This window comes from Molossus molossus, unplaced genomic scaffold, assembly GCF_014108415.1.
Source record: "Molossus molossus isolate mMolMol1 unplaced genomic scaffold, mMolMol1.p scaffold_m16_p_3, whole genome shotgun sequence".
NCBI lineage: Eukaryota > Metazoa > Chordata > Mammalia > Chiroptera > Molossidae > Molossus > Molossus molossus.
The window spans coordinates 92,958,966-92,982,108 of NW_023425366.1; the positions used below are offsets into that span (position 1 = coordinate 92,958,966).

Here is a 23,143-nt window from a genome sequence, read left to right on the forward strand (position 1 = left end):
TTATGTGCTACCTAAAATCCATGGACACTGCTTCGTCATCAGGGAACACATAGGAGATGGGAAGAAACTGATGAATAAGATCTCTATTGCCTATTAAAAAAGAATCCATTAGTAATGACAGCCTTACCTCCCTTACCTGCCAGGAATTTTGTTTCTGGTCTGTGTGGTATGGGCTTGAACTTGACCTCAAGCTCAAAGTAGTGAGGCCTACTGGGGTGAGGAACACCACTACATTCAATATTAAGTCTGCATGTGAAGTGTAAGAAATAGAGGGCTTTATAGAAACTGGCAGGAGGAATTATTTATGTCTAAAGGTGAGATGACAGTTTCACTGTCCATACAGACTATTTCTGCTCAGCCTGCTCACCTCAAGCTCCTGAGCCCAACACGACCTGGACTGAGGCAGTGTTGGGTGACAGACTGAGTTCATGGTCAATAACTAGTCTGGTTGGTCAAGGCCCCATGTCTAAATGAATCTTCCCCCCAGCCCAAAGGGGATTTTTAGAATTCCTCAAAAGGTTGTTTGCTCCCAGATATTTGTCTCTACTTATTATACTTTACTTGACTCCTACAGTTCTGGAAAATAGGATCTTCCCAATTTCCAAAAAATGTGCATTGACTGGACATTTGTAGGATGAGAACACAATGTTTCCAGATGAACTGAGCTGACACTGTCCCTCCCAACAAGCACATGTCAAGTAGACCTGACTGCCAGAGACAACTGGATGGGAATGGGATCCTTCCTTGTTGCAGAGGTGTCTGGCTCAGCATGCTCCCTTTCCTGTGTTCCTTGGCTGCCATGAGTCCTCTCAGGGTCTGCGGTCTGGTCTCTCCCAGGAGCCTTTTGGAACCTCACAGTGGGAAGAGGGCTGTGAGCACCAGCCCTGTTCCAAGGCTTGGCATGCGGGCAGAGGCAGGGCTGCCCCTTCCATGCCATTGTCATGACTCTGGTGGGCTTCTTCACCACCAGGTACTTCCTGAGTTTTAAGGAACATAATCAGATATTCAGCTGGCATAGTTTTACTTTTTAAATAGCAGTTGTTGCCTTTTTTTAAAGTGTTTTTATTAACATTACAAAACCAAGAAGTACATGTTATGAAAAGTACAGAAAAGCTCAGAGAAAACAATAAAACTAACTCATCATCCCACCACTCAGATAATCACAGTAAAATTTTTTGGGTGACTGTCTTTTTAATTTTCGGCAGAATTGGCAGGGTGGAGTTGATTTGCAGCTGGGGACAGATAACTTTTTTTAAAAACAGAGTTATGGTAGCTCTCAGGCCACAGAAAAAAAGAGATTCAAAGCCTGTCTCCTAAAACTGTGTCTATCCCACCCCCCTGGCTTGCCCTTATGAAACCCCACCGACATGATTTTACATTCTCGTGGTGCCTCAGTCACAGAGTGCGACTTCCTGGCACAGCTCTCTTGCTTCACAAGGCAGCCATAGATTAAGAGCCAGGGGTGTCTTGGCAGGAAAAGCAGACACAGTGACCTTCTTGCTGCATGGAATCATTATGTCTGGGTGCACTCTGAGAGTCTATTTTCGGGTTTTGCATAATTCCAACTCAGAGGGCCAAACGCTCCCTCCCTACACTTGATGGAATTGGAAGAAGGCAGAGAAGGGATGCACAGAGTGACAAAATGAGACCAGGGTTGGCAGTAGTTAGGTCGCTCAAGTTCATTCACTTAGAACCGAGACTAAGTCCTCATCAAAGGAAGTAGTTCCAAATGTATAACGTAAATTTGCAACAAAACGCCCTTAAGACAATCCTACAAGTAGAGCTTCCTTTAATCTTATTTTGTATCTGTAATTTGACTTCTGGATGCTGTACTTCAGTTCACTTCTCAGTTCATTCCATTCACGGTGGGTCCAGGCACTGAGTTGGGCATAAAGGACCTCAAGGCTCCCCCACTTGCCTTCTGTAAGCAAGCCCTGCAGAACCCTGAACCCAGCTTAGGACCCGACGGAAATGAGCCTCCAGTCCAGCACTCACTGAAGAACAACCAGCATATCCGTTGACTACCATGCACCAGAATAACCCTGAGACATTAAGACAGGCATAGTGAGTCCCCACATTTCTAAAAAACTGCCTCCCCCCCCCTTTTTTGCTCTACACCCCCCCAAAAGAACCCACCTGTGTCTAGAGTTGAAAATGGAGTGGGAGGAATCACACAGCACATGGGCACCTGTGACCATGGTGGGAAAGGTGAGCTGGTTTCAACTCCAGAAGGGTGACTGACCACCTACTCGGGTGGACGAGCTCAGGAGGCAGCGCGTCCTCCCCACTCTCAGTCACAAGGGAGCCCAGAGGCCTCCATCCAGACATGAGCAAGAGTGGGCTGCATGTACCAATTGGCATGAATACTGCACCTGGGACAGTGACAAATGGCCCACTGCATTTCCCTGTCTCATTCAGAGCCACCTGGGAAAACAGCAGGCTGTTGCCGTGGATGCTAAAAGAGCTGAGCTGTGGGTTTGTAGCCTAGCGCTGGTCTCTCACTGATCTTTCTATACAATTTCAAGCACCATTTGACCACTTTCTTATCCATACTGCTGCTCTTGTGAGAACATTTCTTTCTAGTCCGCCCAAGAATTCGGCTCTCTGGGATTTGGGAGGACAAAAACATGCTGGGAGGGAGTGGTGCCTGCATAAACTTGAAACTTCAAATCGCACCGGTAGGATGGGTCCTTTGTTGGCCAGACTTTACACCTTGATAATTTCTTACTCAGGCGGAGAATGAAACATAATTTGGCACTGGCCAAATTCAGCAGCACACAGTGGAAATAGGTAGATGAGAGGGAGACAATAAAAAAGGAGGAAGGGCTCAATAAAGGAAAGCCTGGTTAGACAAATGTAATGACAAAAGGACTGTCTGTTAAACTGTGACCCCTTTAAAGGACAGAGTGCAGGTTTTACAAAAGCAAGGACCCAACTAGGCTGCAGATGATCATTGCTGCATTTCTGAACAGGCTGCCACTGTAAGCGATTTCCATGGGAACATGTCTGGCATCATGAGGACGTGTCCAGAGGACAAGGGGGAAGGGAAGGGAAGTGAGCTCTGCTCACCCCTGCAGCCTTTTTGCCTCAGCAGACCCTGGAACCTCCATAAGAATCATGGAGTTATGGGAAAAAGATCTGTTTTTAAAAAATATATATATGTATTTTTCTTTATTGATTTTAGAGAGAGAGGAAAAGAGAGAGAGAGAGAGAGAGAGAGAGAGAGAGAAACATCGATGAGCGAGAACATTGATTGGCCGCCTCCTGCATGCCCCCACTGGAGTTTTGGCCCACAATCTGGGCATGTGCCCCGACCGGGAATTGAACTGGCGACCTTCTGGTGCATGGGTCGGCGCTCCACCACTGAGCCACACCACCCAGCGGAAAAAGGTCTGTTTTTAAAGCCAGGACACCCAAGCCTGTACCCTGGTTCACTATTCATGAGGGAAAACCACTCTGTCTCTCAGACTTTGCTGAGATTTCTTGCACATTTGAAATTAGGGTACTAATACTTCCTGGGCCACCTCTTCTGGTTGGTTGTGAGGCCTAAAATAGTATAATCCACACGAATGTGCTTTGTAAATTGGAACAAGCCACGCACAGAGAAGGCTGCATTTTTTTTTTTTTTTTTTTTTACTGTGTTCAACTTAATTCCTGCTCTTCTTCTAGTCTGGGCTGCATCTTGTTTCTGATCCCCTTGGCTGGTTGATTCCTAACACATTGCACCTTTTGGATCCCACTAGAGCCCTGCCAATGTGCCACTCCAGATCTCTCAGAGTGGGAGCACAAAGTGAGTCTCTTCCTTGCATACCCATTCTCCTTATCTCATTCTCCTTAGCCCTGTCTCCTTCATATCTCTGAGCACACGTTTCATTCTTCCATGAAAATGTTTAGTGAAAATCTATGATGAAAAACAACTAGTATTAGGTTTGAGATACTTGGGTCTAGTTGTTACAGCAGCTACCATTATCTTAGCCAGTTGGGCATATGATAAATACACTAGAAAATGAGCCTCTCCCAACTGTATTTTCAGGCCTGCTTCTATCAGAACTGTATTTTTAGTGCCAAGTCAACTTTAATCTCTTAGATACAGTATGAAAATGTTGTTTGGGGGACGAATCTGTGACGCTGGCATCTCTGAGTATAAAAATTACCCATGAGGCGCTGCCGGTGTGCCTCAGTGGTTAGAGTGTCGGCCCTCGAACTGAAGTGTCTGTTTTTTGTTTTTTGTTTTATCCTCACCCGAGGACATTTATCTATTTTTTTGTTCAGATAGAGTGGGAGAGGGAGAGAAAGAGTGAGAGATAGAGAGATAGAGAGAGAAACATCAACGTGAAAGGGACACATCGAGTGGTTGCCACTCACATGACCCAACCAGAGCCGGGGACAAACTGCAACCAAGGTACATGCCCTTAGCTGGAACCGAACCCGGGTCTCTTGGGACCGCAGGCTGACACGCTAACTGCTGAGCCAAACTGGTCAGGGCAGGGTCTTAGGTTTGATTCCCAGTCAAGGGCATGTACCTAGGTTGCAGGTTCAATCCCTGGACCCGGTCAGGACACATGTGGAAGGCAACTAGTCCATCTGTCTCTCTCACATCAATGTTTGTCCTTCCTCTCTGTCCCTCCCTAACTCCCTCCCTTCCAGTCTCTCTAAAAAAAAAATCAATGGAAAAATATCCTTGTGTGACGATTAACAAAAACAACAACAACAACAACAACAAAAATTACCCATGAGGTTTAAAGGTGAGCATAACGGTATGTGTGCCGGCTGGCATTAACCTGGTCATGCGGCTGCTTGGGCAATGGCTGCCTAGAGAGGCAGTCTGGAGCAAGACTGCACTTCCAAATTCAACTCTAAAGATTTCAAATGCTAATTTCAGAGATTTTTAAGAAGCGGGCTCCTCAGGTTGCAGTATGTCCTGGAAGGGTCTTGTGTCACCTCCACATCCAGAGTTGATCAGCAAATCAAAGCAGCAAATTGATTTATTTATTCATTCATTCATTCATTCATTTTTTTTTTTTTTAAATCCTCACTTAAGGATACTTTTCCTATTTATCTTCAGATAAGAGTGGGAGGGGGGGAGAGGGAGAGAAACATCGATGTGAGAGGGAAACATTAACTGGTTGCCTCTTGCATGACCCCGACCAGGGCTGGAGACCAAACCACAACAGAGGTACGTGCCCTTGACTGGAATGGAACCTGCAACTCTTTGGTCCATGGGCCAATGCTCTAACTGCTGAGCCAAACCAGCCAGGGCGATTTTTTCATTCTTTTGTCCATTCAAAAAAAATTTTTTTGAGAACCTACTAGGTTGTCCTGGGAAGTTCCTGGTGGTATAGAGTCCAGCCATTTCAAGTCCTGCTTTACATTTCTCAAGTAAAGGCCACCAAATAGTCTAGAGTGTCTCCCAGATTCTTTTGGGGCTGCAGAGATGAGGACACAGCACTAGCAATCATGCCCTTGCTAATTCAGGGGAAACCAGCAGATGCCTTAAATTTTGGAGAATGAAACTGCAGAACTATGGGAGGGCTAGAGGTTTTTCTGTTCCCACAAAGCTGCGCTTTATCAACAGTGGTCCAGGATTCAGAAGCCTGATCTTAGTTTTACAGGAGCAAATCTGCTTCAGAAAGGATCTCTACAATATCCCTTAGCCTTCCCGAGGATCAGGGAGCAAAGCCTCCTCTAATGAGACCAATGAATGGGTGATACAAGTTGGTTCGTGATTGAAACCGGGAAAAAAATAGCAATAATAGTCTGTCCGAGAAATTTCCCCTCTGAGTCAAATTTTTAGACTTTGAAGTCTAAGAAGCGTCTCTGAGAACAGGAATACTCTTGGAGAGAACATTTCTTTGGCTTTTCAGGCATGTTGTAACCAGACAGTGCGCTGCATGGCTGATGAACTGACTTAGAGTATTCTGAATGCTCAGAGAAAATGAAGGCAGGCAGGAAATCACACACTGACCTTGCTTTCCAATGAAAATGGAGCAAATGACTAATTCCAAAACCATTAACATGTAAAAGCGGCATATTTCTTCTGAGAACAGGGCACAAAGGCTCTCCAAGGAGATTGCTGGGACATGATTGCCAGCAACATTTAAGTTTTCAAAAACACACCAAGGAGGCTATTCACTAAGAATGTGTAGCAGCAAAGTAGCTGCTTCATTAAACTTAAATAGCCACGGCAGGGCTGTGCTTACAGACCCACGCTACCAAATTATACATTTCTTTTCTGGATGCTTCACTGACCTCATTATGTAGAGCGGAGAATTTGTCATTCCAAATAAAGTGACCATCCAAGTCTTTATAAACATGACCATCAGGCGCTTGATGAGTCTGCAAGTGAAACACTGGCTGGCCCAATGAATTAAACACACACACGCAAACTTTTCTTTTTACTGTCTCATTCGTCTTTGCTGTGTGTTCACTGTCACACTTACAGAGCAGAAGAAGCAGGTGAAATGCCTGTGTCCAAGCATGAAAAAGGTTTTGATCTGGGACAATGGCATTTTCTCGAGGAATGTGTAAACACCAATGATGAACCGTGAGGAGAAAAAAATCCAGACCAGCATAAGGGAAGTAGGATCTGGAGAGAGTTAAAATAACACATTGCCAGTGTACTATTTGAAACATATCTAGAGTTATTTATCATTTGCCATCCAGGTCATTAATTCTGATTCTCAGTCACAGAAGTATCGGACTAATTCTTTTTTAAATTTAAAATTACTATATTTTCTTTTCAGCCAGGTAAAATCTTCTAGTTCTGAAGGCAAATCAAGTAACAATTATCGTATTTACATATATTTTCCCCTCTCAAGCAGTACTCATAAAATTAATTCAGATTTTGGAAGCTATCCATTTTTTTAAATTTAATTTTAATTATATAGATGAAAATGGCAATTAAAAATCCCACAACAACCCCGTATGTTCAAAGACATGGAGACAGCTGAATCACACTTGTAAATAACAACTGGCTCCTGTACACAGCCCTGCGAGGCCCGGGAGTGGCTGGGGGAGCAGAGCTGCACGGATGAGTTCTAGGAGCTTGGGAACAATCAGGGCACATTAGAAAAGTTTAAATGTCAAGTTGAAAAAAATAGAGGACAGCAGGCACAGTAGAATGAAACGTTTATGGGACATTACTCGGGGATGAGAAATAATGTGTATTCTTCAAATGACATTCAGCGAGTCCAGTGCCAGCAGCTACCTGTCCAGCATAAGGAAAGGCATGGAGGTTACGGCGTGCTGACCGGGATTATCTAGTAATACAGGAAAAATCATTTCAGCTGCAAATGAGAGCTGAATGTGTTCTACAAACCAGAAGTTCCCAATTTGTTGTTGGGTTCATTCTCATTTTCTACTAGCATTTAAGTGAATGTCCTCCAGTAAGAAGTTGATTTGGGGTTCAGACTGAGTTGGATCTCATCCTCCTCTGCACAAACAACCCAGTACCAGCAATATAGATGTGCTAATTCTTAACCCCAGCCTTGCACCGTACCCTGGAATAAAGTGAGCTGCTGGCTTATCTTAAACCAGGGTTCCTTGGGGCTCTCCCCACCTGCCTCTCGCCAAGACCGTTCATTAGGAGCTGGCCGTCGCGCTGTCTCACAGGGCAGTGTCCACGCCTCGTCTTCTACCCGGCTGGGGTTGGGAGCCCCTCTGCAGTGCTTTCAGGCCTGTGAGGTCCCAAGAGGTGTTGGCTGTGTTACCCTTCATATACTTGCAAGGATGCCCAAAGTTACTCAGCTTGCCCAGGAATATTAAGGCAGAGCAAAGACAAATAAACAAAAAACAAAAAACAAAAAAACAAAAAACAAACACACCTCTTTGGATTTTGCTTTTCAGCCCTGTCTTTGGCATTATAGACAGGCTCCCTATCATATGTTTCAATTACTAAAATCTCCCAAACCTCACGTTCTTTCACACATGGTCTAGAGACCTGTCAGGGTCTCTGGGTGCTTCTGCATTGCCTTTTTGCATGTTTGGTTTGGGATTCAGGGGTCCCCTGGGAGCCTTCGGGAAAGAGAGATACAGCTCCGGCTTTAGATCACGGAGTCTTGGCTTTGAACGGCCACCTGGAGCTTATCAATGCAACAGTTACTTGGCGCTAAGCTGGGGTTTCCTCCGACACTGAGGACCTGTGGTAAGGATGCGCCGGGCACACGGAGGGCGCTTGGTAACCCGCAGAGCTTAAGACTGTAGTGCAGCAGAGTCATCTCACAGCAGCCGGGACCAGGTCGGAAAAAAGAGGCCCCTTCTAGGTCCTTCCTTTAGGTCCCACCTCTAGGTGCCCTCACCTAGCCCACCCCTTGCAATTCTCCTTACTCCCCTCTCATCTCCCCAGGTCAACATCTTGTGGGCGCAGAACTGCCGACATCTGCTGTCACAGTCTTGTATAAATGTAGGTAAAAAGAACGGACACACCCCATCCTGGAATTACTTGACTTCGTCCCCTACACACACACACACACACACACACCCCCATAGATTCTTTTTTTTTTTTTTATCCTCACCTGAGGACATTTTTCCTTTTTTGTTGTTGTTGTTCAGGTAGAGTGGGAGGGAGAGAGAGAGAAAGAAAAACATTGATGTGAAAGGGACACATCGAGTGGCTGCCACCCGCACAACCAACCAGGGCCGGGGACAAACTGCAACTGAGGTATGAGCCCTTAGTGGGAACCGAACCCGGTCTCTCCGGACCGCAGGCCGATGCTCTAACCGCTGAGCCAAACTGGCCAGGGCCATAGATTCTTTTTTATTGGTTCCCTAAAATGTGTGCAGTCCTTTTAAGTCATCAAGATACAAACAAGCACAAGAAAAAAGTAACACTTAGCCAAGGACCGAGTTACCTGAGGTCACTTTATCACTAATCTCTTCACAGTTGTATATCCTGGATTCTTGAGGACCATGAAATTGGTTGGGAAGAGGCCTCTTTCTCACTTACTCCCTGCTTACATCCCTACAAAGCACCTACTCAATGCAGAGTACCTACTAACCCCTTTGAGGGTGCCACTGAGGTATTATTTTTTCTAATCAGAGCACAGGTCCCCCTCCTGCACTTGCTCCTTGGCTGCCTGTCCCAGCTCACATCTTGACTCTGGCGACTGCATCAGTCCCTGCATCTTACACAGTCCCCACCTGTCAGTGCGTTGGCTTTGTCTGGACCTTTTCAGTGTGAGAACCCGTCTCCAGCGGAGCTGAGTGTTCAACGCCTGTTAGAGACGCCCCAGTGCATCGGCTTACACAGACGGCGGTCTCCCACCAGAACTTCCCAGTAAGCTCCTCAACCACTTAGAAGAAAGGTCCTGACTCGAACATCTGGTCTGTTCATTTCTTGGTACACTCAGCCTTGCCAGAAATAATGGGCGAAGTCCCTTCACCTGATCCAGCTGTTTGATAGAACCGTAACAACTGTTTATGGACACTGAATGAAATTATTACCAGACACAAAACAACTAGACAGCATACGGAGGTCTCCCTTTAGTTTTACATTTTTGTCTGATGGTAGTTTTCCTTTAGAACAAAAAATTACACGATGAATAGCAATGGTGTGAGTGTATTTTTATTTTTACAGCACTATTCATTTTCTGTTCTCTAAGTGCTTAACAAATACTGTGGGTCTTCACTTCCTTCCGGGGTGAAAATAACAGTTATGCTCCCACGGAACTCATTCATTTGCTTTATGGGCTAAAAATTCTCTAGCATGTCACAAATTAACACGATGTTCCTGGGGACTGTGTTTTATTCTTGAATCTCCAATTTCACTAATAAATGTGAAAAACACATGTAGCCAGATAAGCCCCTGGAGACCAGCCACTGCAGATGCTGAAGAAAGCAAGTTATTTCAGCTAAGATCAGCATGCGCTTTCACAAATTCTCCCCCAATTGCTTGATGCATGGCAATGAAACTGGTTTCTAGTGACTACCCGGAAGAGCCAACAAAACAAGTTGTTTTTTTATATATAAAAAGGATATTGTCAAATAAATTAAGAATAAAAACCATAACATTTTTAATGATCCGATAATGACTGTTTTCTAGTCACAGCTCCAATGAATCCCCACTGTCTCCTCTGAGAGAGAGCTCTTATTCTTTTCCTTAATATTTTTATCATGAAAAATTTCAAACAAATAGAGAAAATACGGCATAAACCCAGATATACTCTGTCATTCCCATCTAATAATAAAAATTTTGCCACGCTTGTTTCATCCTCCCTTCCTCCCTTTCATCCTATTAAGGTTATTAAGCAACTCCCAGAAATGATGTCATTTTACCCCTATGTACTTCAGTATGAATTTCCAAAAACCTCGGACCTTTCTTATATAACCACGGGGCCATTGTCATACCTAACAAACAATATTTCTTTGGTATCATTTAATACCTGAACTGCATTCAGATTTCTCCGTCTTGAAAAATTGTTTGTAGTCGGTGTGCTTGGATGATCCAAGCAGGGGATAAGAGTTGGGTGTCCTGTCTCTGACGTCCCTCTCACCGGCACACGGCCACCTCCTTTTCCCCGCCATGCCATTGTCTTGCTGAGGAAAATTTTACAGGGCTCCTTGTGGGCTCCATCTCAATAGCTGCTTTCTTAATTTTTTTGTGTGTGTTTTGTGTGTGTGTGTGTGTGTGTGTGTGTGTCATTTGACTTGTTCCTCTATCCCATGTATTTTCTGGACACTTACTGGTTTGATTACGTTCAGGTTCATAGGTGGCACTGTGTATTTTCCATTGCCTCACATCAGGAGGCACCTGGTATCTGGCCAGCCCACCTTTAGTGGGTTGGGTTCAGCAGCCTGATTCGTCCACTGTGAAGTTCCCCATTAACATTTCTAATGGCCTAATGATTGACTCCATTGGTGACAGTTGTTCAAGTTGATTATTTGATCTGGGGGCTACAAAATTATGCTTTTCCAATTCTAACTTCCCTTTCACATTTAGTGGCTGGAATTCTCATGTGAAGAACTTTCCTTCGTCAACCAGTACAATCTGGTTATCCTCAAATACAATATGCACAGAAAAGGCAGGATCACTGCTTAATTCTTTCCTTTGCCAAGTTTCAGCATAAGGAACTGGTTACCTTAGTTACATCCTAGAGTAACTGAGTTGTTTCTGTTGTTTATATTATTCTTAAAGGTCCATGTGTCTTTACGTAAATAAAAAAACATCTCCCCATTAATAATCCTTCTTGAGTACAGAGAAGTGGATTTCTGATTTAAAGGGGTACACAATAGGTCGAGGGCATGGTCCCTGCCATCTTGCAGCACTCTCAGGAGAAAAGCCAGGCGCTGTTTCTCTCACCTGTTTTGTTAGCTGACTTGTCTTTACGGTTGATCTAGTCTTTCGTTAGGCTGAGCACTCCTTCTGCATTTAGTGATCCCTTAGGAAAATGAGAACAATTGTAAAATATCCTTTCTTTTGCTTACTGTGGCACAGATCACTTGGAGTCACTTGGCCCTATAGACTTCCACTTTCATATCATTTATTAGATACATCTGACGGCACCTCGAGCACGTGGAAGCAGTTGGGCAGAACTGCTCTCTTCAGAAAGACTAGCTGCGGTCATCTAAGCGGTACCAGTTTGAGCTTTGTCTGTGACCTATCAGGAAGCGGTTCCCACCCAGTGAAGTTGCAGGTGCCATCTGGATGGCCACACCCTGCTCCAGGATTGCAATGGTGACACATTAACATGCTGGGCAAGCTTCCGCTGGGGGGGGAAATCTGCATGTGCATGAGAAACAGCTCCCTTTTCTTCTTCTCACCAAGAAGGGTGAGGACATTTGGGTCATTCCTACGTATGCCCCACAGAGGAATTTATGTCTTCTTTCACGATGGCTGACATGTGTTTCTGAGACTGATAGGAATCCAGGAATCTTTTTTTGCTCTCTAAGAGCAGAGACATTTTCTGCCTGTATTGCCTTGTTTTACTGACAGGCATCTGCCAGTTAGACATTAAAACAGAGCGATAATGGGAAGATAATATGCAGCCTCTGTCCACACACTTCAAGAGGGAAGTACTCATAAAAAATGTGTATTTTGGGAAACCTAGATGCTGCCCATCTGCATTGCTGTTTAGTTTGAAATTCAGTGTAGGATCACAAAGCAGTGAGAAGAAAAATAACAGGAATGGAATCAGGGATCCTAAAAGGCTCTGCAGACCCAGCGTGGGCCGCTGCCGAGAGCAGGAGGGGACTGGGTTGGGGAGGGTTGGGGAGTGTACTCCAAAGCTCAAAGCAGGACGGAAGCATTTCTTTTCTGGTTTCACTGGAACCACTGAGAGCTGCTGAACCAAGGAACTGGCAGGAAACATCTATGACTCTATAAATGGAGGATTTTCACACATTCTGAAAGAGCACAAACACTCTCGTTTGAAACAGGTGAAAAGGGAAGGACACACTTTAAATAAATGAATAAAAGCAATTCAACTTCCACTGAGAATCCTTCTAGTACATAGTTCTCTGCCAGATACTGTTACTTAGATAGCTGGATCTCCAGTCATATTTTTGGCGAATGCAAATAAAAGCATATCTTCCAACATGCGCGCGCGCACACACACACACACACATACGCACACGCACTCACATGTGCCCTATATAATGCCATCTTTTATTTTCAATCCAATAAAACTTCAACTTATTCAACAAATGACTGTAATATAATGCCATCTGTATGCTAACAATTCACCATAAATCTTACCATCGTGGACTCAGCCATGAGCCTAGGGGCTACTGAAGTATGATCCGGATGACAAACTTTTACTATGAGTGCAACAGGGGAGAAAATATGTGCCACCATATCCAGTGGCAATAGTCAACTTGACAATGATAGAAGCCAGAAATCACTAGCCTCTCCAGTGAAAACAATTTTCTTTTTTTAAAAAACAAAATGGGGGAATGCTATTTGTTGCAGTGATTCAGCATGCGGGCTGTGGAAATGGACACATTTGGTTTGAATCCCAGCTTTTCCATCTATCAGTTATGTCTCCTCAAATTGGGGATAAAATGATGCCCAACCTCATATTTTAGGATTAAATGAAAATAATGCATATAAAGTACCTAGCACAGACCTTGGTGCATGGCAGATATTGCTAGCTGCAATGATTGTGAGAGGGCCACAGCAACTTCAAATACCACAAGGGTACACCATTGCTTTTGATATTGCTGCTCAAGCCAAAAGACATTTATCACAATACTGACACTAATATAGGAGAAAACACAGTACTTTGTGAAGCAGGGTGGCAGAGTGAAAAAAAACAGGAGCCTAAGAATAAGGTACATAGCTTTGGAAACTGTCTTTTGCCACCAGTTACTCAGGCTCAATCTTGGATAACTAATGTCTCTCCTGTCAATGTGCCCATCTGTAAAAAAGAAAAGTGACCTTCCTACAGAATCACTGCGCAATTAGCCCACAGCGTATGTAAAATATCTTGCCCAGTGGGTGCCCACTCAGTGGTATCTCTCATTATTATTAGAATATTAAGGCTCCAGAGAGGGACAGAGGTGAGCCTGATGAATCCTGCCACTAGAAGCTGTGATCCTGAACTGGGGTGAATGGACCAGAACGTACCGAAAAAACACTCGGGTGAAATTGAACACAAATAACCAGGCACACCTAAAGAAATTAAGTGTTACTGTAAGGTGAAGGGTGCAGAGAATATTATCTTAAAACACTACATCAATACAATACAGAATAGAATATTGTCTCCCTTTGTTTTTGCTAGAGGGCGAATGTGAGGCTATGAAGATCCGAGTAGGCTACTATACCTCTTTGTAACTTTCCCTTTATCCTCCCTGGGTTTGCCTCTGGGCCAGGTACCATTTTGGCCCCAGAATGAGGTAGCAACCCTGAAGCACTCAGCAGGATGAATACAGACGAATGAATGGTGGTGTTCTTTTCTGGGGAGGATGTTTCTTTGCACTTTCCTAACAATAAGGGGGAAACTGAAACTGAGTTTGTAATTCCACTTCCATCTGTTGATGTCAACATTCCTAGAACCGGGCACTCTCTTTATCTTATTTACACAGCACTCAGCACAGGGCCTACTTAGATGCTTACTAGGTAGCTTAGGGAGAAATCCATGTCCATTTAATAAAACAGGGAAGTGTGGAAGGGGAAATTTACAAGGTTTTGTCTATCTGGGTCATAAGGATCTGAACACTTGAAAGAGGTAGAAATACACTGCATCATGATTTTTATTAAGTTCGGTTTCAAGGGGAGATAAAATGTGTCCTGTCTGTTAGGAGAGAAAATGCAACTACAGCTCATCCATGATGACAGCGTATCTGTATGCAAACAAGGCATGCTGACTTCTCTAGCTTGGTCTGCTCATAAATTGGAGTCACTTTTTTTTTTTTTAAATCCTCACCTGAGGATAGTTTCCCATTGATTTTTTTTTTTTTTAGATAGAGTGGGGGGAGGGAGAGAGAGAGAGAGAGAGAGAGAGAGAGAGAGAGAGAGAGAGAAAGAGAGAAACATCAACGTGAGAGAGACATATGGTTACCTTTCGACTGGGGTGGGGCCAGGGATCGAACCCAAAAGCGAGGTATGAGTCCTTGACAGGTAATCAAACCCATGACTCTTCAGTCTATGGGCTGATTATCCAACCTCTGAGCCAGACTAGCCAGAGCTGGACTCACTTCTTAGATTTACAAATGAGGATCACCATGGTAAAATCAGTAACAGAATTTTTTGTTCTAAACATGGCTTCTCTTCAGTATCTTTTTAGAGCCCTTAAGTGGTTGTGATGTGCATGAAACTAAAAGCAGGCAGATTAAAAGTTATACAAATAATGAAGATAAGTTCCTAGGCAAATTACCCATTACTGTGCAGGTCTTGGGATATTTTCATTAAAAAGACTAAAAAGGCCATCTTTTTAGATGCTTGTGTATCTACAGATGATTGTATACTCATTCTCTTTATCTCTTTCCAACTCCCATAAGACTCTTTTATTAGTTTCAAGGAATAAAGCTCCAATCTGCTTGAATAAACTGTATTATTTTTTAACTACAGACCCATACACAGTTTCTTTACAGGAGCAATCTTCTTCAATGGCAATGCAGTCATTGGGAAGACTGCATTAAAAGGTGTACTTTATAGACCTTCCCTCTATCTTCTAGCCCCTCTCTACTTGAAAAAACACAAAACAAAAAAACCTTACCATACTATTAAGACTTTGCTTTGCACAAGTGCCTAGCATATAATAAGCACTTAAAAATATTTGTTGACTCATTGAATGAATATATAAACTCACTATCTGGACATCAAATTCTGGACCCAGGTTTAAAGTCACACAATCGTAGGGCTAATGCAGACCTCCCATTAGAAACACAATACCTTCTATATGACTTAACTTCTAAGCAGTCTAGTATCCCCTCTGATGTTTGATAGTTGTCTATATATATTTTTTCTTTTCTTTCTTTTTTAACTCTCACCTGAGGATATTTTTACATTTATCTTCAGACAGAGTTGGAGGGAGGGAGGGGGAGAGAGAGAGAAAGAGAGAGAGAGATAAACATCCATGTGAGAGAGACGCATCGACTGGTTGCACCCGCACAACCCCATCCGGGGCCAGGGATGAACTGAAACCAAGGTACATGCCCTTGGCTGGAATCGAACCTGGGTCTCTTTGGTCTGTGGGCCAAACTGGCCAGGGCAATTTTTTCTTGAATTTGAATAATGCTTATATTTATTACCAAACTTGAAAGCAGGCAATCCTAGCTATAGATCATTTAGGAAAATGAACAGGCAGACCATGAATTTGAACTCTTAAGCTAGAAATGGCTTGCAATTATCTCTGAAACCAAGAATTTCTAATTCCTCTCCCACCCATATGCATATGGTATCCTTAAATTGACATGGAGAGTATTGTTTAAAAAAATGAAAGGAAGAATAAATGTATGAATAAATGACTGTGAGTGGATAAAGACTCAAAATAGTCCAGAGGTAAAGCAATTTCCATTCTCTCCTCAACCTACGCCACTTTGACAGTGCGGGAAAGAAGGATCTCAGGCTCAAAGATCTTCTCATCCTGTGTACTCAGGCCCAGGTTCCTCATTTTCTGTGTGAGGCAGGAGCAGGGTGGAAGGTGCATGTTTCTGGTACCCAGATTTGGAAATCATGAATAGATTTTTCCCATTCAAGATAAAATGGCTAGTTCTAGTTGAAATGGCACCACTACTTCCATATTCAGAAACACTATTAGGTGATTGGGCTCTCATGAGCTACTGTCAGAATCTAACAATCACACAGTCAGGTTTTTAGTTGTCACAACATATCATATTTGCAAGCTGAGGAAGTCCAGTCATCCTGTTTCTGAATGATATCAACTAGCAAAACCACTGGAAACATCTACTATTGTAAAGAAAAATTTTCTTTTTTGCTATAGTGGATGATAGGGATAGACAGGCAGGCAAAGGTGGCATAAGAGTATAGGGTGTGGTAGTTAATTTTATGAGTCAACTTGACTGGGCCACAGGGAACCCAGATATTTGGTCAAATATTATTCTGGATGTTTCTGTGAGAGTATTTTTGGAAAAGTTTAACATTTAAATTGAGAGACTGAGTAAAATAGTTTGTTCTCCCTAATGGGGGTGGGTCTCATCCAATCTTGAAGGCCTGAATAAAACAAAAGGCTGACTCTCCCCTGAAGAAGAGGGAATTCCTCCTGCCTGACTGCCACTGAGCTGGGACATCAGTATTTCACATTCAAACTGAAACACGGGCTCTCTTTGGGTCTCAAACCTGCTGGCCCATGTCCTGGAACTCACACCATTGGCTCGCCTCAGTCTCCAGCTTGCCAACTCACCCTGCAGACCGTGGGGACTTGTCAGCCTCCATTATCACAAAAGTCAGTTCCTTACAATACTCCTTCCTTCCTTCCTTCCTTCCTTCCTTCCTTCCTTCCTTCCTTCCTTCCTTCCTTCCTTCCTTCCTTCCTCCCTTCCTCTCCTCCTCCTCCTCCTCTTCTCTTCTCTTCTCTTCTCTTCTCTTCTCTTCTCTTCTCTTCTCTTCTCTTCTCTTCTCTTCTCTTCTCTTCTCTCCTTCTTTTTCTTCTTCTTCTTCTTCTTCTTCTTCTTCTTCTTCTTCTTCTTCTTCTTCTCTCTCTCTCTCTCTCTCTCTCTCTCTCTCTCTCTCTCTCTCTCTCTCTCCCCCTATCCTATTGGTTATGTTTCTCTGAAGAATGTGGACTAGTACAGCAGAAACAACCAAAGAGCTGATAATCTAAAAATTATATATGTATATATCTTTGAAATCCATAAAGTAAAATTTAAGCAAATTCTCAATTACTTTCTTGGTGATGCTCCGGCTATTTAAAAAGGAATCCATGATCCCCGATCACACATTCAGAATATGGATGACTGGGGTGTGCTGGGCAGAGATGACAGGCTGTTTTCAGCACGGGTGATGAGCCCTCACACATACTGAAAAGCAATCTGGTGGTATGTATTTAAAGCTTTAAAATGGTTGTGCCTTTCCTTATAGGAATCTATTTTTAGGATAAAATGTTTGAGTCTTTTCTTTAAGGAATATATTTTAGGGTCATAATCAGAAATACAAACAATGTTCCTTTCTAGTAGCACAAGACAATTGTCCAACAGTTGGGGAAAGGTTAAATAGAGCATATCCATATAATAGATCATAACATTACTTTTACAATAAATGTTTAATGATACTGAAAAATAAAATATAAGGTCATGGAAAAAAAAGTGGGATATACAAATATTTATATCTATAATTTCAACTACCAAAGAGAAAGATGGTGTAGCCCTATGTAAATAGAGGTTCTCTCTGGGTAATAAGTGATTCTTATTTTACTTTTATTGTTTATGTTTTTTTGTATTTTCAAAATTTTCTAAAATAAAATATATTTTTATCATATCTAGAAAAAGAAATGAACAAAAACCATTGTATAACCATCAAGAGGGGAAGCATATTAAATCAACTACTGAGACAACAAAATCAAACCAGAGCAAGCCTAGCAAAATTTTAAAATGCACATGCTGCCCAGACAGTGTTGCTCAGTGGATGGAGCATCATTGCATGTACCAAGTTTGATTCCCAGTCAGGGCACATGCCCAGGCTGCCGGCTGAACCCCCGATAGGGGGTGTGCAGGAGACAGCTGTTTGATGTTTTTATCTCTATCTTCCTCTCCCTTCCTCTCTCTCTAAAATCAATAAAACACTATTTTTTTTAAAAAGCACATGCTATCATCATAAATAATCCAAAAAGCAGCCAAGAGGATTTCCTTTACTCATAGGTGCAGACATGACATTACAGATACCTAAGGAAGGAAGTCAGCAAACCCTCTCCAAGGCAGCCCGCTCCCGGAAATAGCTGGTTTAGTGGGAAGACCTAGGTTAGTGAATGAATCCTCTGGTAGTTTTTCCACCCCACGTTGGTGGCAGCCACAGATGTCAACAGTGGAGAGACAAAATGACACAGACAGAATACTACATACTCTCTCTCTCTCTTGTCCTCCCATATAAATACAATGTACCTAAATTAACATTTGATTGGTTTTTTCTTTTTAACCAGAAACATGCCAATTTACATTAAAAATCCATATACTTAACATGAGTCATATCCTTGCTGGAGAATACAAATCTAAAATCAGTAGCCGTAATAATTGGCCCGCTTGAATTTATATATTCAAATTGCCTGGCCATCAACTGGTACAGCTAAACCATGTGACCCACAAGAATTAGCGAATATTTTCTCCTCTGTTTCACAAATGAGGATGTCAAAGAAAAGAAATTTTATGATTTTTTTTAGCACCCTAAAGTTAGTGGAAGAACCTGATAACTGCATTTTTGACTCAAATTTCTGTGCCTTACTACCACTTTTATTCTTAAGTGCATATATAATGCAAGGTACAGTTAGTCGTTCTGGTTGGGGTGAGAGTGAGGTGAGACAGAGTAGGACAAAGGGAATAAAAAAGTGCAAGCCTTTCTCCCCCAAAGTCAGAGTTAACAAAGTAGGTGATTTCTCCAGTTATGACAAGCACATTCCCGAAAACTCCCGAGTTTCCTAATAACACCAAGTAGAATTAAATGCTTAAAGAAAAAGTACACGTTCTTTTGATAAGAGTCAAGTTTTGAAACAGGAAGAATTTTTGGTATTGAATGATTTGGCAGGACACTGTGTAATGGCTGCAAGATTTCATAATTGAACTCCACAATATATAGTTTCAGTGGCTCTTATTGACACTGATGAGTACCTCCGATTTTTTCAGTCCACATTTTACTAATTTAGAGGGGAGGAGAGCATGATTCTCAGCTTTATTGATCTGATTCTATAGCACTTAATCACCTCCTTTAGTCTCTTGCTGTGGATGAAACTTCTCTTCATATGTGTGAGTCATCACACATTTTTTTAAGCATCACAACTCGTCTACTTCCCATCTTGTGCAATGATTTAATTTCCCCATGGCACTTAAGAACTGTGAGCCGTCTTAGTGAATTACAGAAAATTAGAATCTGGTTTGAGGGAAATAATATCACATGTGCATTACAATGAAGAAAACGCATTATTTCCTCACTTTTGCAGAGGCTAAAATAAATAATTTTCTTTATTTCTTATAAACAACAAGAAAAACCATACAGTGACTGCCTTTGCTATTAAAGTCAGGCATTTTGGGAGTAGGGGAGTTGACTGTTCTTTGATTAAATGAAAATAAATTTTGTGGATATACTAGTCACCAAAGTTGCAAATATCTCTTTTTCTTAGAAAACCTTAGAAAGGTTGCCAGAGGTCCCCCTTTTTTAGATAGTGTGTAATGACAGCACATGCACAAATCCCTGTTAGTATCCAATTCTACAACAAACATAACCTTATGCTACAGTTAATTATAGCAGATGACCCTCAACTTAAAAACTATTTTTATTATTTTTTCACTGACACTCCATACCCTTGGGTAACGCCTTCACTGTAGGAAAAGGTTAGGATCAACATCTCACTCTGTAATCTCCTACTTCATGCCCTTCCCTCCTCATTTGAAAGGAAGGCTTTGCTAAGTGGTAAAAACTGTTTGGTCAGGGTGGATGGAAGATCTCAGGAATGGCTGGGATGGGAGAACACTTATTAACACTTCTCTGGCTCTCACCCATTCTTCATTTCCTACCCATGCTCTACCCCTTCCTATATCATCTATGCTGGGCGAGCAACCTTCAGTATGATTCTTTTTGGAACATGGTACAGTGTTAATAAATAAAATAGAGAACTGTAATTATATTGGAAAAACTAGAAGATATGCCTGCTAGTACTTTGAAAATAATTGTAACTATGAAAAATAGTTGTAATTTTAACAGTCAGAGATGCTTCTGGACTAAGTGTATTTAAGCCACAAATCTAAGATTTTAATAGAAAGGAAATCCAAATATAACTAATTCTTGTTATTTGAGGTGTTTATGTTCTATAAATTGTCATGAACACTGAGTCTGTGAACGCTGAACCTTTGCTCCTATGGGAAATGTAGGGTTAGATTCCTGCATGCCTCTAGTTACATTTTTATCAAATGACCAATGCATAACCTTGTTTTATGTGTTTCTGTTTAGAGATACTATTTAATATATAGTTGATTCATTAACATTAAACTCAGGGCCAAGAATACTATAACTTCTGCTTGAATGGAACTTACCTAGCATTTTCTTATAGAGGATAGATAATGACACATATTTTCTCCATGAGGCACATCCCAGCCTTCCTGTGCTTAGGAACACTAAACAGCACTTCAGCACTTATGCTTGGGGGCCATTTTCAAGAGCAAAATTACCAACAAAAGCCTCAAAAATAGATTGTGAAGAAGACACTGGTTTACATTATGAGAGTGGAATCAAGGGGGCAGAACATCGCCTCCGACCTCGGCTGGAAATATGTGTGGAGCAATCCAAATTTTTCACCACTGTGTATGTGTCTGCATGCTACCATGGAAGCACTACGGGTATTGATTTTTGGGTTACAAATAAATTTCAGGAAGTAGTTGAATTCTAAAATATGAAATCCACAAATAATAAGGGTTGAGCGTAGAAATTCCACCTCTTATTCAATAGCACATCAAGCTTTATCTCCTTTTCTCCTAAACACTGATACAGCCTCAATAAAGTAATCTCCCATGCTAAACAGTGGGAAATAATTTTATGCTAGGTGGCCATTGTAATTGTAGTGCAGCTGTATATTATTTATTTTGCTCGTCTTTTTTGTTTGTTTGTTTGAAGTAAAATGGTGTTAAAACCTTTGATTTAAAAAAATAAATGAATGTTACCGTGGGTGGTGAAAAATACAAAACTACAAGCTAGAAAAATCTCCTCCAATTCTTTGTTTTAGAAAGGAAACAGAGAAAATGTGAATAGATACAGAAGTTCATTTTTATCCTTCAGGTAAAGCTTCCATTAGTGCACTATAACTCACTCCGGTTCAAAACAGGCGTGTTCGGAATTTGGTCGAAGAATGAGGAACAATTACTAAGTACTCTGGAAAGGGAGAGATGCTGAACTGAGCACGTGGAAAGAGGAGGCCTCTGTCCTCTTAAGCCCTTTTGTGCTGAATTGCATTTCAGGAGCTTTCTAACAACTACAGGTAAGATTAGAAGTTCAGACCTATTTTTTAAAAGTTGTTGTCATCTCTAAAATGTAGAGAAAAATCTCGACACCATCTCTCCAACGAGGAGGTGTAATAAGTAGGGGAAAAAAAAAACAAAACTAGGTGGGAAAATTCACACTTGTTAGAAACAGTTTTCCAAATTGTGCTTATGCTCTCCAAACGCAAGCCAAGTATGTGTTACATGTGATAACAGTGTCCCATGGAGTGGAATCTGAATAAGACAGGACGACTTGCATCCAGGTCTAGGGCAACACTGAAGTAAGACTGGTAGAGTCATGGTTTGCATTTGGGCCCTGAGCCTAGGAAAGAACATTAATTTGTTCATTTGTTGGTCCACTGGTGAGAAGTCCATAGAGGTGCCTAAGGGCCCTTCTGCTGGTAGAGCTATTGGCAATCACCCTGACCCCATCACCATTACTAATTCTTTCCAAGACAGACTCCCAGCACTCAATCTGTGAAAGAGGTTTGAGAAGGAAACGAGAGTTAGGTCACGTGAGGTGTAAGCACCCGATGAAGGTGTCTGGTAACATCAACAAACAGATCTCAGTCAATCTTCTAAACAGCCCCGTGCAACGCCAGTTATCATGGCTGCTTTACAGCATCACGGGGCTGTCTGACTCTCAAGGTTGCAGTCTTCTGCCTCACGCTTCTTGCTTAACCTGCATAACCCCATCACGGTCATCTTAGAGACTAAAAGGAAGCCTTCTTGAGCGTTTTTATCTATTTAATCACATTGTGGCTTTCAAAAAATGGCATCACAGCCCATTTCCCCCCTTACCCCACATGGTTTAAGAAGTAATAAGAACCTTCAAAGCCTCAATATAGTCATTGTAGTATTTGCTGATGAAACCTTAGCTTTTTAGGGATTTACTAGTTATTCCAGGTCAGAATTCAGCAAACCTTTTCTGTATAGGGCTGGATAATAAGTATTTTAGGCTTTGCAGGCGAGCAATCTCTGTCACAACTACCCGACTGCCATTGTAGCATGAAAACAGCTATAGATGATATTAAAGGACTAAAAGACAAACCTCTAAATACAATTTTAGTTATGCACACTGAAATTTGAATTTCATAGAATCTTCAAGTCACAAAATAATAGTCCTTCTATAATTTTATAAAAAAACATTTAAAAATATAAAAACCATTCTCTTGGTTTGAAAAAGCCAAGTCTCTGTCCTAAAGGAGCTTACCTTCTTTAGTGAAGACTGTGGGCACAGACATACAAATGAAACCCAGAGAAATGACTATATACCGGACATGGTGAAAGAAAAAACAAAACAAAACGGTGGAGGGTATATCATTTATGTTAGGAGTTTCATATCTGTACATTTTAATCATGATTGTACTTTGCAAAGCATGTGACAGGACATGTAAAGCCCGGTGAATTTATGTGGAGAAAAGAAGTGATCAGAGCTTTTGCTAAGAAAAGCCCAAGTGGTCATCAGCTTTCATTAGAGCAGTTCTTTTTGACATATTGGAAACTTCCTCCGAAATACTTACTAAAACATTCCTCAGCTCAAATGCCGAGTGGCATTGTGTCCCCACTCACA

At 42.0% G+C, this 23,143-nt stretch overlaps 1 protein-coding gene across 9 annotated transcripts in view; it reads right to left on the bottom strand.

Moving 5' to 3' along the window:
- The window catches only part of MARCHF3 (membrane associated ring-CH-type finger 3), a 134,962-nt gene that overhangs the window by 38,593 nt on the left and 73,226 nt on the right, over positions 1-23,143 (bottom strand). For 3 of the 9 annotated variants that reach the window (XM_036280657.1, XM_036280660.1, XM_036280656.1), the window contains one exon: positions 11,297-11,375. The exons of 3 other annotated variants lie outside the window; for them this stretch is intronic. The gene's annotated coding sequence lies outside the window, so the exon portion shown is untranslated. Of the gene's footprint in view, positions 1-6,249; positions 6,274-7,498; positions 7,521-11,296; positions 11,382-23,143 lie in introns of those variants that run through there. 3 more of the 9 variants (XM_036280659.1, XM_036280658.1, XM_036280664.1) reach the window with 3 other exon arrangements.